The following is a 17,202-nucleotide window of genomic DNA, read 5'->3' as shown; positions in this document are numbered from 1 at the left end:
CACCTATTTAAATATACAAGATCTTAACTACCATACATTGCAAATTCTAACACCCTTTTATTCAGTAAAAATGTCCCAAAAGAATCAAAAAATAAGCTCCTTAATACCATAATCTAACTCTCGTGTTCAAACTCTCAAAACGAGCAGCCTCATCAGGAGTCAACTCATACTCCGAAGCATCAACATCACAATCCACCAACCCAGGTCCGTCAACCTCAGGTTGCCCCACTGAAAAAAACAAAGAATAACTTATCAAACACTGGAATGCACGCACGTAAGACCACACCTGTGCACTTACAGAACCCATTAGCATTATAATGTCGCACAGATACAACCACCACTGCACCACTAGTTTATATGAAAACAACTTCAACTCCTTTAACCGGCCGCAACTTTAAACACATACGATTCTCAACACGAAACCCACCATCAGAGAGTTATTAAGAAAATGGAAGATCTACTTGCGATATATTTCTCATTTTTAAATTAGTATCGCAATTAAATATACTACCACAAATTAATAAAAATATGATAAACGTACTAATACGCCAAATGTGACTGATAAACACTGCATTACGAAATAAAAACTAAATGAAAATTACATATACCAAGCCCATACTATCTAATACACTAAATTCCAACCTGTACCACACGTAATGCACACACCAATGGCCACAACTGCACACAGCTAGAATTGTCAAGAAATCACATTCCTAGGCACACTTAATTTCTTTTAGTAGGACACCGATATATTTACTTTCTTCACAAAGTTGCTTTGGCGTCATTCCTACTTCGCGTAAGAAATCAAACTACTACATGCATCTTTCTAAAATTTGAATGGCATTTTCCTGAGCCAAAATGTTGTTGATGGAACTGGCTTCTTATTCTTTTACATATTTTATTTTATTTTATTTTATTGAGCTTCTCCCTCTGTGAACTTTGTATCTCATGTGTTGCATACTTCCATTGGTAATAAGCATCATTTACCCCAGCCTCATAAGTAACTTATTTTCAATTCTTAAAATGTTTTAAGATACTCTTGTTTGACTAGACATTCATGGGGGTTATTGCATTGCAATGGTGTTTACAGTAATTAGCACAATGTAATATGCAAGTTTGCTTACATTTACTAACAGCAGTAATGAAATGTTTCTTGAGAAGACCACCAGAGACCGAGATGGCTTTGGGTGCTGCATTGGGTGCTGGTATAAATGATTTTCATCAGGTTTGTACTAGAGTAGTAAGTTTTTTCCGGTTTTGACTTGATTATGTACATTTGCCGTAACTCATAGACAATTGCAGGATGTTCATGATAGGGCTCTACTACATACTTCTTCAATACAATGTCTCTTTGGCAGAACGTGTTGTGAATTTGCACAACAATATAGTCTAACTCATACAAATTTGCTACATTGCAGCATATAGACTAGAACACACAACAACAAACAAACAAAAAAAAAAAAGAAAAAGAAAAAAAAAAACCAGAAACCGGCGACACCACCGAACCAAACCCCAAAACCCACCATATTAGCCGACAACACCACCAACCAAAAACCCACCTCCACCCCTAAACCAAAACCTCACAACAAGAACACACATGGCAGCATCGCCGGTAAAGAGACAACACCAAAATAAACTAACAACAAACAATGCCAGAACTCATATATCAAACCTGGGGTCGCAGAATACGAATTTTAACCAAAAAAAAAGAGGAGAAAACAAACCTGGTGCGGCAGCCGACGTCGTCTACGGTCGTGGGCGCTTAAAGTTCCGACCAACTCTTCCGGCGATCTCAAACGGGAACTCAATCAACGAGGACGAAGTTGCTAAGGAGTCCTGAGTACTGACCTACGGACCTACGCTGCACAACTCCAACCAAACAAAGAGAGCGAAAAATCTGCGATTAAATCTCACTCCACGCGCTAACCCAATTGCACTGACCAAGATGCCCCTAAACGCGCAAATAAACCACTATTCTACGTAAAAACTAAAATTAAAAAATAATTAAACATATACCGTAGATTGATTTAAATAAATGGATCAGATTAGTTCTTACGTTCCTACCTAACAATGAGTTCCTATATGATTTCTATTCTATATATATATATATATATATATATATATATATATATATATATATATATATTAAAAAGAGGAATATATTGCCTAACAGATTCAGACTGTATCCTTCTACAAAATTTTAGCATTAATAGAAATGAAATTTTAATAGGTGGTTAATTAAACGAATTAAAATACATACCAAATCAATTTAGTTGTGGGAAAAGCTCACGGTTCCTATGCAATTGCTTCGGAAATTGCCCAACCTATGTGAACTGTATATTAGTGTAGAATGGCAGGTTGAGTTTATATTTGGCAATATAATCATGCTTCTTAATTTTTTTTTTTTTTTTTGTTTTGTTTTCATTGATTCTTTCGAATTTCCTCATTGTGTCTTTAATTTCGTGTTGAGTTGTAGACGAGCCGGGATGACAAAGAAGCTGCTAGAAGGCTTTTGGAGGATCCAGACCATGGCTTTATTGATCAGGAAATGATGATGCTTAAAACTGTGAAGATCGAATGTTTTAGGTAGAAGATCTGCACTTGAATGTTGAAGGATGAAAATATCTTTTCCCTCTCTCCCTCTCTTTTTCTGTTGTAACCGTCTCTCTCTCCCTATATATTGTACCAAACTCAACACTCAATAAGACACTCTGCATTGTCCATTCTCTCTTCCTCTCCATAGCTTCATCATGTAGTCCGTATTCCAACATGGTATAAGAGCGGCGAGGCAGCCACGCCTCCGCTGTCATCGGCGCCGGAGAACCGAATCAAATTAAGAAAGGCTCATGTGAAGACGTCGATTGCTCAGTCCCTAATCCGCAGAGGATTCCGATCAATCCGCAGAGGATTATTGCTACGCAAAGTAGAAACAAAGCCGACGCTCGATCACCAGATTCAATCCGCATCATCAACGATTCCGCAGAGGAATCTGAGTTCGGAGCAACAGATTTCCGTAGCCGATCCGCAGCGGAAGGCGATCCAAGGAGTCTGTCCATCACTACCGATCATTCAATCTCCAGTTCAGGTGGTCTCCACATCCATTCCGCAGCGGAAGGAAGGAGCTCGTCCGTCAACGATTCCGCAGTGGAATCTGAGTTCGGAGCAACAGATTTCCGTAGCCGATCCGCAGCGGAAGGCGATCCAAGGAGTCTGTCCATCGCTATCGATCATTCAATCTCCAGTTCAGGTGGTCTCCACATCCATTCCGCAGCGGAAGGAATGAGCTCGTCCGTCAACGATTTCGCAGAGGAATTTGAGTTCGGAGTAACAGATTTCCGTAGCCGATGCGATCCAAGGAGTTTGTCCATCGCTACCGATCGTTCAATCTCTAGTTCAGGCGGTCTTCACAGCCGTTCCGCAGCGGAAGGAAGGAGCTCGTCCGTCAATTTGGAGTCGATCTACAGTTCAATTGAAGGACCTGGTGCGAGCCAGACTTGCGTAGGAGGAAGCGGCGTTGCTGGAGGCAGAGCTCAAGGACGCCGTTTCTGCACTGAAGAGAGGACTAGAGGCATTGCTGGAGGCAGAGCTCAAGGCATCCATAGCCGTTCCACAGTGGAACTTGTTCACGCAGAAGAGAAACTATAATCCAGAAGATCTGGAAAGGAAGAGAGAAGTCGAAGGTGAAAGTAGGAAGAAGAGAAAATGGTTTATTATCAATCGCGTCTACAAGTATGCGATGTCAATCGCGTCTACAAGTATGCAATGTCAATCGCGTCTACAAGTATGCAATGTCAATCGCGTCTACAAGTATGCGATTTCAATCGCGTCTACAAGTATGCGATGTCAATCGCGTCTACAAGTATGCTCTAAATCTACGTTCCTGGGGATATTGTCCTTGGTGTGGCTTCTGCACTTAGGATTGAAATCAATACAGCCTTAGCTAGACTTCGAGACTTCGAGGCTGAGGCAGAGATCAAGAAGCAATATGCAGTGTTCAATGAAAAGGTTCTCAGTAAAATTCCCAAAGGCCATGTGTTACGCACAGAAATTTAGTACGCAACGAAAGAAACCTTTCGAGCAGGCTTCTGGCTCCAATCCGTATTCGAGTTATGGTAACTCCAAAAGAAAAATAATGTAACGAAAGAGAATGAAGAATTCTTTAACATAAAAGACTAGAATAACAATATATTTCTCTCCTCCTCATCTTCATATACAATAACCTATTTATACTAATTTACTAATACTTATAATAATTAACCTACCAAAACTATACTAACTATACAAGGTAATGATATATTCTAATATAAATAATTTCCTTATACTCAATAATCCTCTAATTACATATGATTCATTCCTTGTAGATCCTCCACTAATTAAACCACCAATTATTTCTTTCCTTTGATGCGTATCACTCTCCACCCCTTCAAAAAACACCTTGTCCTCAAGGTGTAGAGGACAAGGTGTAGAGAGGAATAGAATAAACACATCTTTGTTGAAACGGTTCATGCAACTTTGGATGGCGGCTAGTTGGCAAAACAAATGATTGAAATGGTTCTTGAGCTTGATCGTGACACATAAATGGGCTCCCCTTTTGGCTTGTACCGTCTAAAAATATATCTTGCGCCCCAATGTTGAGTTCCAAGTCTAAGGTAGTAGGACTCACAAGTCTTGTCTCAAGATAATCCTCAAGAGACTCTAAGTTGTTGAAATTGTGAATGTTGCTTTCATCATGACTGGTTGGGAGATTTGTTGCTATTGATGATTCTTTGGACTCTGGATTACTTGGTTCTTCTTGAGAAATTGGATTAGAATAATTAGGAGTATGGCATTCCAAAGTATCATCTTGGTCCGTCTGTAATTCTCCACACACAGCCATCAACAGCTCCAAATTAGGATATTTAATGTCTAAGACACAACAGTTATCGTAAATATTTTGGCCATGAAGAGCTTGTTTGGCCATGAATGCATCTAAGACATAATCAAACCATACCAAAGCTTGGAAGGTGTAACTTTCATCCTTCAAGATATGAATATATTGTACAGATCCTTTTGTAGAAAAGATCTCATACAATACAAAATCATCAATTGAATACCATACATGGTGTACAGAAACCAATAAGCACCGGTGAGTAATATTTTTCATAAAAAATAATTCTCTACTTTTTTTTTTTTTTTGAATTTTCAAAGGGGTGCTATAAAAAATGAGATAAAAACAAAAAATAAAATAAAATAACAAAAGGATAGGAGATACTCTCACCAATACTCTCAATGAAAGCACCAATGTTACGCACAGAAATTTAGTACGCAACGGAAGAAACCTTTCGAGTAGGCTTCTGGCTCCAATCCGTATTCGAGTTACGATAATTCCAAAAGAAAAATAATATAACAAAAGAGAATGAAGAATTCTTTAACATAAAAGACTAGAATAACAATATATTTCTCTCCTCCTCATCTTCATATACAATAACCTATTTATACTAATTTACTAATACTTATAATAATTAACCTACCAAAACTATACTAACTATACAAGGTAATGATATATTCTAATATAAATACTTTCCTTATACTCAATAATCCTCTAATTACATATGATTCATTCCTTGTAGATCCTCCACTAATTAAACCACCAATTATTTCTTTCCTTTGATGCGTATCACCATGATACAAGCAACGGGATTGGTTCAATGGTCTTGGATGAAAGTAGCGCATCCATTTGAGTCTCTTCAACAGATCTCTGATTCAAATATATCAGAGACAGTAGTCTCCAGAGAGGGCCATAGCCATCTAATAGAATCTCCACCAAGAATTAGCAACCCTGTTATTAGCTCACCTGAAAAAACAAGCAGTCTAGAAGTGGATTAAGCAGCAGTTTTATTGATTCTCCATTTCGTTCTTTTGTATCTAAGCTGGGCATGTAGGATCTACATGCTCCAGCTTATGGGGGGTGTTGGAGGATGAAAATATCTTTTCCCTCTCTCCCTCTCTTTTTCTGTTGTAACCGTCTCTCTCTCCCTATATATTGTATCAAACTCAACACTCAATAAGACACTCTCCATTTTCCATTCTCTATTCCTCTCCATAGCTTCATCATGTAGTCCTTATTCCAACATTGAAGTCATTTTCCTAAAGTCGGTCTTCTCCAAATGCCCTACACTGGAGAACCTTATTATTCAAGGATTCAATACGATCCAGCCCTAAAGCACATATAGAGTGGATGGAGTACAACCCCTATGTATCACCTTGTTGGTTTCAATGTGTATAACGTTTAATCATTTGCTAAACCACTTAGTGGATTGTAGCACATTTTGTTTTTCAATTTCTTCGATGATTGACGTAATAAGGGGTTGTCCTTGTTTCTTATGTAGTAATATATTCAACTTTTGACTTTACGTAATGCTCTATAGTTCTATTCTACTTTAACACTGTATCTATGAAATTTTTGTTACTCAATAGATTGCATATGATTTAATTCCAGCAATAGTCCTACGACTATTGTGATTTTCCAAATTTGGTCCTCGTCTTTTAATTTGGACAAAATAAACCCTTGACTATCAAAAGTGTTCCACCATTGGTCCTTCCGTTAACTAAGATTTATATGGACGTTAAGTTAAAAGGTAAAGGGGTCTTTTCCTAGTTATCTTCTTCAATCTCAGTTCGGAGCATCTCGAGAGAGCTCAAGCTATCAACCATGCTGGTCTATCAGGATTTACTAACTGGTGATGAGCTTCTCTCTGACTCATTTTGCAACAAGGAAATTGAGGACGGGGTTCTGTGGGAAGTTGAGAAAGTGGGTGGTCCAGGGAGCAGTTGAAGAGATATTGGGGCAAACCCATCTGCAGAAGGTGCTTATGAGGATGAGGGAGTTGATGACCAAGCTGGTAAGGTGGTCATCGACATTGTTGACACTTTCAGACTCTAGGAGCAACCTGCCTTTGATAAGAAGCAATTTGTAGCATACATTAAGAAATACATCAAACTGTTGACCCCTAAGCTGGATGCCGAGAAACAAGAGGTGTTCAAGAAAAACATTAAGGGAGCAACTAAGTTCCTGCTCTCAAAGCCTAGTGACCTGCAATTTTTTGTGGGAGAGAGCATGGCTGCTGATTAGGGAAGGAGCCAGAAATTCGATTGAGGGGGGCGAAGTAGGACGGATTTAGAAATTTTTTCCAGTAAAAGCGAAACATTAAAACAAAAGATATAGTTTAAAAAAAATAAATAAATTACCTAAGATTTTTTTTTTTATAACCATTACTTAAGAAATATAATTGTAATTTAATAAAATAATTTGAATAGAAAACACATTATAAATTATACATATCACTATTAATATAAAAGAATGTTATATATGTGTGTGTATTAGATATTAAAAAAGTAAATGTGTTAAAGCCATAGGGGAAGGACAAAATATGTTAATGCAAAGTTTCGAACCCAAGACCTTTCTACCAACTAATCTAACTCCTTACTTGTTGACATTTACTAGTTTTTTTTTTGTACTAATACTAAAATATATACTATATATACATATATACATATATATATTATATATGGGGTGGGGGTGGGGGTGGGGTTAGGGGGGGCAGCTGACCCCCTGCCCCCCCCTCTGCCTCCGTCCCTGCTGATGATAACACTCTTGTGTTTGCTTACTACAAGGATGGTGCCACAGACCCAACATTCTTGTACTTTGCCCATGGTCTCAAGGAAGTTAAGTGCTAGATGACTATTGTTGTGTTCAGTGAACTACAAATTAAGTTTCTCTATTTGTGTATTTTTGACTCTTAAGAATGATAAAAAAAAAAAAAAATCTCCAGTGAAGCTAAAAATGGCATCATCCCTTCCACATATTGCAGAGAAAGATAGTGAAATTCTTGATGCTCAAACTCACATATGGAACCACATCTTTAATTCACATTTAGCCGTGATTATTAGTTGGAAAGCAGTATAGCGGTATGTATTAGACCATGAACCACCGTCTCTTCTCTCCCTCTTCCACCGACAACCCACCACCTTGAGCCTCTGTCTCTCTTCCGTTCTCTCTCTCTCTCTCGGCCAGCAGAGTAGCAGCGACAGTGGCGGTGACCGGTGCAAGAAGCTCTTCACCGGCGACAACGCGGAGCAGTGGCGAGCTTCCTTCTCTGACGTAGCAGCTTTTCCGGCAGCAAGAAGGCGTCCTGAAATTGGCATCCTTCTCCTGGTGCTTTCAATTGCTTCCCAATTTGAATTATTGACTTTGACTTCGAAATTGGCTCCCAAACTTCTTCTGGTATTGCATTTCATCTCAATTCAATTTGATCTCCATGTCTTCTTTGAATCGGTCCCCAATTTGAATTTGCATCCCACACTACAACTTCAATTGGCTCCCAATTTCAATTCTACATTGGCTCCCATCTTGAATTGATTCCCATGTGAAACTTGCTCCCAATTTCAATTGATTTCAATTTCTCTGAAACTGGCTCCCAATTTCAATTGCTTCGGACTAGCTCCCAATTTCAATTTGTTTCGAAATTAGCTCCCAATTTCAATTGCTATGAAATCGGCTCCCAATTCCTTTGAATTGGCTCCCAAGTAGAGCTGTTGAAACGGGCCGGCGGGACGGGGCCCGCCGAAGCCCGCCATATGGCGGGGGCGGGCTAAAAAGCCCGCCAAAATACGGGCCTAAAATATCTAGCCCGCCCCGCCCCGCCGTAAGCCCGCGGGCCATGGCGGGGGCCCCGCCAAATTTTAAAAGTTTAAATTTAAATAAAATTAATCTAAAAAGGTAATAAGTATTAAAATGATTTGGATAGTTTAAACATATGTTAATGCTTTGTAATTTTAATCACAATAATAACTATAAATAATCAAATACATAATGTGTTAATCCATACTTGACTATATATATATATATATATATATATATATATATATATATATATATATATATATATATATATATATATATATATATATATATATATATATATATATATATATATATATATATATATATATATATATATATATATATATATATATATATATATATATATATATATATATATATATATATATATAAGGTAGGGTTCCAGTGAGAACATGTGCTTAGGTGAGAACGTGAGAACACATCATGTGCATCCATTTAATATTTTTTAATGGTCTAGATTAGATTAAGTGTGTGTGAACGCGCATTAAATGTGTGCAAACGCGATTTAGTGTGTTTGCACACATTTAATGCGCGTTCGCACATACTTAATCTAATCTAGACCATTAAAAAAATATTAGATGGATGCACATGATGTGCTCTCACTTCTCACGTTCTCACCTAAGCACATGTTCTCATATGATCCTAACTCTCTCTCTCTCTCTCTATATATATATATATATATATATATATATATATATATATATATATATATATATATATCTTACTATATAAAAAAGCCACACACCTTGGGATGCACAATTTTGCCAAAACTTTCCGCTCAAATATTTTGGCTTACAAAAAACATTTTACAATTTTTTTTTGGAATTTAATAAAACCTGATGTTTTGGAAATTTTGAATCATTAATTAACTATCTTAATTTAAAAGGTTATTTGCCTCTTCGTATACTTACATGTGTAAATACAAAGATGAATTTAAATCTTAAATGACTGATACAATCTTCAAGGCTAACATTAAATATACATGAGCTTCTATAATCAAGACAACACTATAAATAAGCACTCATAGTTTGCAGCTACCATTGTGAGTTCATCATCCGGGAAAATGGCTCAAAGTTGTGGCGGTGGCGGAGAAGGCAGTAGATGGTAGAATGTAAAGGGGGCAATAACATTGACGCAAAAGAGAAGAATGATAGAAAGAGGCAGACATAATGCAGCCAGGCATGAAGAAGCCCTGCATCCTTTCACTTTCTCTCGCTAGAAAAGGTACTGTATTAAGCAACACAAGCTTCATTGTAATATTAGTATATATTTTACAGTATATGAGGTCCAATCACAACAACTGAAATGGACAGAAGGATCACAGGTCCGCAACCTTGCTATACTGCTATATTGTTATTACCACAAAAAAAGGTAAGTTAAATTCATAATTCTTCACCACATATATTTCATAAAGATTAATACAATTTTCAATATTCATGCCTTTATTACAAGGCTTAGTTTCACTCAAAGCTTAATAATAAAATACAATCACTGAATATTGAAAATTCTCTGCAAACTTTTCAGAAAAAAAAAAAGTCTATTTGAAGCTATGATGAAATTTGCAGTAGTTCAACAAAGCAATTAAGAAGAAGCAAATATGTTGAGTGAAGGGAGGCAATAATGCCTTCAGAATAGAGAGAAGGCGTAGAGGAGCAGGCAGAAGGCGGAGCACAGCAGGAAGAAGGCGAAGCGAAGAGTCAGAAGGCGAATGGTCGGTCTTGGGGTTTGGGGTTTTCATTTTATGTTTGGGTTTAGTGGGTTTTGGGTAGTGGGGCTGCAGCAATGGGCTAGGTTTGGTCTAGAAATTAGAAATATAAATGTTATAATGTATTGGACCCGCATTTGTTACATTAAAATTTTTATTTTTTATTATATTATAAAAAATGTTAATTGATTTATTTTGTATCTTTGTATTGCCATAAGCTCTATATATATACAGTTAACGAGATTGGTGGTTTTATACCACACATAAGATACAAGTTAAAAATATATCTAAATTTATAAATGTATTACACTCTAAATTTAGATGAAACTTTTAAAAAGATAATATTACGTGTATAAAGAGATTTTAAATTATATTTAATGTTAATTCAAAATTATTAGTTTAACATAATACTTGATATTAAATATATGTATATAATATTTTATTTTTTTATTACAGAGAATGAATATCTAACATCTATTCAAAATGTTACAATAACCTCCTTTATAAATAATAATTCTCAAAAACAAACGGTTCAAAGAAATGCATTCCGATCAACAATCCATTTGGTACGTTGTTGCTTCTCGGGTCAACAATCCAAATGATCTTAAAATATTAACAATTGCAAATGACTCAAGTACAAGCTAAGTTCTACATCAACAACTAACATTGTGCACCATAAAGTTTTCAATAATTCATATATTTATAATACTTTGCATTTTAATGTGAATGAATTTAGTAATTGCGTATTAATTATCTTGCATTTACATGTTAATTTTTTAATTAAATTATTTAACTTATATAAAATTATATTTTTTAAACATATAAATGTCAAACATTTTAAAAAAAGAAGATATTTTATTACATATAAAATTTCATAATAATATTATTAATAAATAGTCCATGCATCGCATGGTATCATACTAGTATATATATATATATATATATATATATATATATATATATATATATATATATATATATATATATATTTTGAAAGTTGTTATTACATTGTACTATCTGTTCATATACTTTCTCAACCTACTGAAACACAAAGAACTAATAACGCCTCCATTGAGGCTATATATATATATATATATATATATATATATATATATATATATATATATATATATATATATATATATATATATATATACACACACACACTAATGTTAGAAATATAATCAAGTTGACAAGACATATTTAATATATTTAATGTTACAAATGTACTATTGTTGCATTTATTTATTTTAACAATTTTTATTATCATATATTTGACGGGCTTGGCGGGACCCCGTCGGCCCGCCAAGCCCGCCCCGCCAAAGCCCGTGGATTAGGCGGGGCGTGCTATAAAGCCCGCCAAAATACGGGCCTAAAATATCAACGCCCGCCCCATCCTTTACGCGGGGCGGGACGGGTTAAGCCCGTTTTGATGGCTCTACTCCCAAGATTGCCACCCAAGTGAAATTGCTTCTCAAATTCCACTTGTAATTGGCCCACTTGTAATTGGCGCCAAAAGCCAAACTAGCGCCCAACTCCATTAGATTTAATTAGATTTGGCTTCTCAAATTTTACCTTGTAAAATTGTTGATAGTAAGATTCGAACTTGAGCCATTTCGCATAATATATCAAGCATCATCCACTTCGTCCATACAACTTTTGATTAAATCTCCAATCTTCTTTGATGTACTCCTTTCTTTCCATAGATGCTTGATCTCCAAGTCAATTTCATGCATTCTTCCAATCTTAATTTTCTTCACGAAAATTCTCCTGGGATATTTTCTTTGAGTAGCATTGACGTGAATATTGTATCATTCATCTTCTTCTTCAATTTGTCATTTTCTCCAGACAAATTCTTGATTTTAGGCTTTATATCTTCTTTTTCTATTTTCATCCATCTTCCTCTGTTTTTCTCTTTTCCAATTTAAATAATTTCCCGATCATGGTCTAAGACTCTACTAGACCTAAGAAATAAAATTGGGGGATCTACAAATACACATTTGGCATATCAAAACCATTATACTTTATTCCTAACAATTTCCCCCTTTTGATAATGTCAAAACCTATAATCAGTCATTGGCTTTAAGTCTTTGAAAAATAATCTTTTTGCTCAATTTTATTTGACAAAGACAAGATGAGTTTAACAATGGTTTTCTAGACACAATCAAAAGAAACTTGTGAATTGATTTTTAGACAAGCTCCTAAACGCATCTTGAATTATTTTTATTTTGATCATCATCAATTTTTTAATTTTGTCGTGCGTTTGACATATTTCTTGTCTTTTAATTCACGAAAGTCTAATTACATTAAACAAACAAAATTAAAGACTCAAAATAGACCATGGGAAATTATTATTTATATATTTCGAATTTATAGAGAAAAACGCAACAGAGGTTCGAAAATAGAAAATATCAGCTTAAGAGAATTTTCAGATTACCTTCTGGGTTTCTTCACACCAGAGTCTTTCTTCAAAATTTCCTTGACATGTTCTCTGAGCTTGAAGAAATCATCTTTGAACTTTGCATTCTGAAATTTCTTTGTAAGCTGTCCGACCATGTAATGTCCAAAAGCTTCTTTGATATTGTTGCCCGGAAGAACTCCGGCTTCCCACCATAAGACACATTCTTCGAAGCTTCTTTCTTCTCCAAGATTCATGCCCATATTTCCAGTGAAATCTCTTAATTCATACCACATCTCGGTTCTTTTCCTTTTGCCTTCTTCTTCTTTATTCTTCTCCGAGATCCATTGAGCTTGATCGGCTGCAGGCCATTTCTTGATCATGCTTCGTAGATTTTCCTTAGTCCATATTGTTGTCTGAGTGGCGGTGCCCTTAGAGCATTCAAGCCAGCCACGCTGTTCAGCAACCTTCGATGTACTCGTACCAAGACTAGTATTTGCGAACTGAGCAAAACCAATCTGAGATGGTCCTTGTGAGGATTGTCTGCGGCTTCGGCCTCTACCTTAAGTGGATATTACTGGCTGTTGTTGGCTTCCAAGAATAAATTCTTGTTGCTGCAAAGCCAAGTGACTGAGAATTTCTTCCCCCCTTTTGGCGTTATCAACCAAAAATGCAAGGGTCTTAAAATCTCGGTCTTGGTTTGCTTTCACAGTTTCAACACTATTGTACGTTTCAATGGAAACGGTTTGTACGTTGTCCAGCTTGTTTGTTGTAACTGCGAGCTCAACTTCAAGTTTGTTGATTCGGCTTTCTTGGTCTTGAATCGCCTTGATCTGTCTCAAGTGAAGTTCGTTGTGAATCTTTTCGGCAGCTTCACGTTCTTTCTTCATGAGTTGAATTACTTCAAGTAATCCTTTCGTCACTTCTCCTTTCAAGACTCTTTCTTCTTTGTCAATCTGGGTCTTCAAAATATTTTGATGCTCCATGAGTTCTTTCAGATTGACTCAGGTATCCGTGTGTTGTTGTTCTAGCTTTTGATTTTGTTCAACCAATTTTTCTCCAATTGTTTGACAAACAACATCACTGGATTCGGCCACTTTTGCAAATACAGATGAAAATATGCCATCATCTTGATCATTCATCTGCACAAAGTTTTGAGGGGATCCGAATGGACTTCTATTCGGATATGTGAGAACAACTGTATCAATAAGTTGCATCCCTTCTTCTTCAGGTGATTCGGCTTCTTGATTGAGATCACTAACTTCTTCTTCTAAGACTTTTGTTCTTGTGTAATTGTCTGCAAATAATTCTTCATTTTCTAGAACAGGGTCCATGGTAGACATGGTAGACCCCGTATGGTGTACTGGCAATACACTGGATAAATCCTCTGTGATTTGTTGTCTACCTTCAGTAGCAACTTCTACTGCAACTTCAACTGACATTTGTTCTGACATTTGTTCTCTTACTTCTTCTCGTACTGACACGTCTCCTCTTAATCTTTTCTTCTTTTATCCCTTTGTGTAGCCATAATATATAATTTTTATTTTTTAATCTCTTTTTATTCTTTCATTTTATATATATATATATATATATATATATATATATATATATATATATATATATATATATATATATATATATATATATATATATATATATATATATATATATATATATTTGTGTATCTTTTTGGCTACGAAACTTTGTTCTTTTTATATACGTAGGGATTTTTCATTTTGTAGAAGAGATAGAGAGATAGAGAGAACCAAAAGCAAAAACATCCCTTTTTCATTATTTATCTCCTTCTTAGGGAGAGAGAGAGAGATAACATTTTTCAGATCACATCACATATTTAGGCTTCATCGATAGAGAGACCAGCGACGTGGTTAGTCTCAAGATCAGCATGTGGTGGGGATGGAGAGCTTGATTTCAGAGCATAGACTAATCCGGGTTCCATTGGAGGTTGAGCAAATCGCTTAAAGCTGCGGGTTTGAGGACGAGAGGACAGTGGTGATGGTGTTGAGCGTCGTAGCTGCACTGCTGAAACCTTTGGACTTCTTTGAACTTGATCCTTGGTCGGTGGTTGTCCATCCTCTTCTTCAGAGAATAAGATGAGAGGATCGCTAGGTGTGTCTCCAACTTCATGTCCTCCATTTGCAGCACGTCGAGCTCTCAACATTGCCTTGCTTGCTCGGCCACTCTTCGGGAAGATCTTTTCTTCTCTTGATTCTTCGGAGTCATTGAAGCCTGCAAAAAAAAAAAAAAAAAAAAAAATAGATACAAACAAAAGAAATCTCCACACAGACTTGTTTGCTTCAGGTCCTAATTTATAGACCTAGGAAGGTGCTAGAACCGTGTGTCCTAATGATGAAGGGGTTGAAAGGTTTTCTATGGATATAGCCGACGTTTGGTTTCAAAAGGTGTGATGAATGCTTTCATGACTCTTCATTGGTCGAGAAAGCGGTGGATGTGATGGGTAGCGGTTTCTAGGAGAGTTAATGAGGGATTATGGTGACGATTTGAGAGAGAATGAATTGGTTGGGGAAGGGTGCTGATATAGGAGAGGATTATGGGGGGAGGTTTAGGTTGGGTGGAGGTTCAGAAAGGGTAGGAGTTTATGGGTGGAGGTTTGATGCCCAATTAAACTCTAATTTTCCTCATTTGTCTCCTGATTTCCTTCTCAAATTCGTGTACCACAAATATAATCTCATTCAAACACTTCGTTAGTAGCATAAATCACTCCTCAATAATTAATCACACATACCAATATATATTAATCATATACACGGTAATTTCCAATCGAAAAACACAAATTTTGGAAATTAACAAAATTAACACACATATTCCAAAATTATATTTAGAAACAACTTTAATTTATATAAATTTTACACAAATCAGATTCCAAAATATTTTAGAAACTAACAAATAAATTAACAAATTATTTAAACACATATGCATATGCACGTAACACATGAAATAAAGAAAATTTAAACACATTAAATCACATTATGCACGTATATAATTAAATAAACACGGTAAATCACATATTTAGGCAGATTGTTCATGCAAACAAATTGATTAATTTTAAGAACATGAACACATACTTATACACTGATTAACACATTAAAACATGCAATTTTAAACAAATTGACAAATAAATCACGAATTGCGCATTTTATCAAATTAATTTGCATGGCATATGATCTCACGTTAAATAACACATGCAAATACACAAATAACTTCCTAACACATACTGCAATTTCATCACATAAAAATTTCGAATTAAAACATGCATATAAACACATAGAACAATTTATTCATATAAACAATTTATTTTGAGCATAAGTATCAATTTAAATTGAGAGATTAAGTTCAGTGATACTTAGCTCATTTCGATCATTCCCAACTCGTGCCTTAAGATAGAAAATCTCGTTTCGCATAAAGGCTTCGTGAGAATATCAGCAACTTGGTTTTTCGTAGGGATATATTCGATCTTCAGATTTTTCTTTTCAACGTGATCCCTTATGAAGTGATGTTGAATGTCGATATGTTTGGTTCTTGAGTGAAGCACCGGATTGTGAGTGATAGCGATTGCACTAGTATTATCACAATAAATACTAACATCATCACAATTAACTCCGTAATCCTTCAATTGTTGCTTCATCCACAAAATTTGTGCACAACAACTTCCTGCAGCAATGTATTCGGCCTCGACGGTACTAGTTGGGATGGAATTTTGCTTTTTGCTGAACCAAGAAACAAGCCTTCCCCCCAAGAACTGGCATGTCCCGGAAGTGTTTTTTCTGTCTATTTTGCAACCTGCAAAATCGGCATCTGAAAAACCCGTTAGAGTAAAATCTGTACCTTTTGGATACCACAATCCAACATTGATTGTGCCTTTTAGATATCGTATGATCTTCTTTGTTGCGGTGAGGTGGCTTTCTTTTGGATTTTCTTGGAATCTTGCACACACTCCCACAGCATAAGAAATGTCCGGCCTGCTTGCAGTAAGATATAGAAGAGAACCAATCATTCCTCTATATTTTGTTTGATCGACATCTTTTTCATCTTCATCTTTGTCTAGCCTTATTGATGTGCTCATTGGAATTTTGATCGATGATTTTCCATCAAGGCCAAACTTCTTTATCAAGTCGCGGGTGTACTTTGCTTGATTGATGAATACTCCTTCTTTCAGTTGTTTGACTTGTAAGCCCAAGAAGTAATTCAATTCACCCATCATGCTCATTTCGAATTTATTCTGCATAAGCTTCGAAAATTTCTCACACAAAGAATTGTTAGTGCTTCCAAAAATAATATCATCAACATATATTTGCACTAATAAAATATGATCACCATCTTGAATTCTAAATAGAGTTTTGTCAACAAGGCCTTTGGTGAATCCACAGCTTATCAAGA

At 35.9% G+C, this 17,202-nt stretch overlaps 1 long non-coding RNA gene and 1 pseudogene across 1 annotated transcript; one reads left to right on the top strand and one right to left on the bottom strand.

Moving 5' to 3' along the window:
* Positions 1 to 99: 99 nt before the first annotated feature.
* On the bottom strand, positions 100 to 9,756 carry LOC109156384. Its single transcript, XR_002050012.1, has 3 exons — positions 9,607 to 9,756; positions 8,343 to 8,347; positions 100 to 113 (listed from the first exon to the last, which is right to left on the bottom strand). It is a non-coding gene; the product is annotated as an uncharacterized LOC109156384 (long non-coding RNA).
* LOC109156382 overlaps positions 6,647 to 17,202 on the top strand; it is a 27,521-nt pseudogene continuing 16,965 nt past the window's right edge.

This window comes from Ipomoea nil, unplaced genomic scaffold (genome assembly GCF_001879475.1).
Source record: "Ipomoea nil cultivar Tokyo-kokei standard unplaced genomic scaffold, Asagao_1.1 scaffold2705, whole genome shotgun sequence".
NCBI lineage: Eukaryota > Viridiplantae > Streptophyta > Magnoliopsida > Solanales > Convolvulaceae > Ipomoea > Ipomoea nil.
The sequence above is the reverse complement of the archived record's forward strand: the minus strand, read 5'-3'. Positions and strand labels throughout refer to the sequence as shown.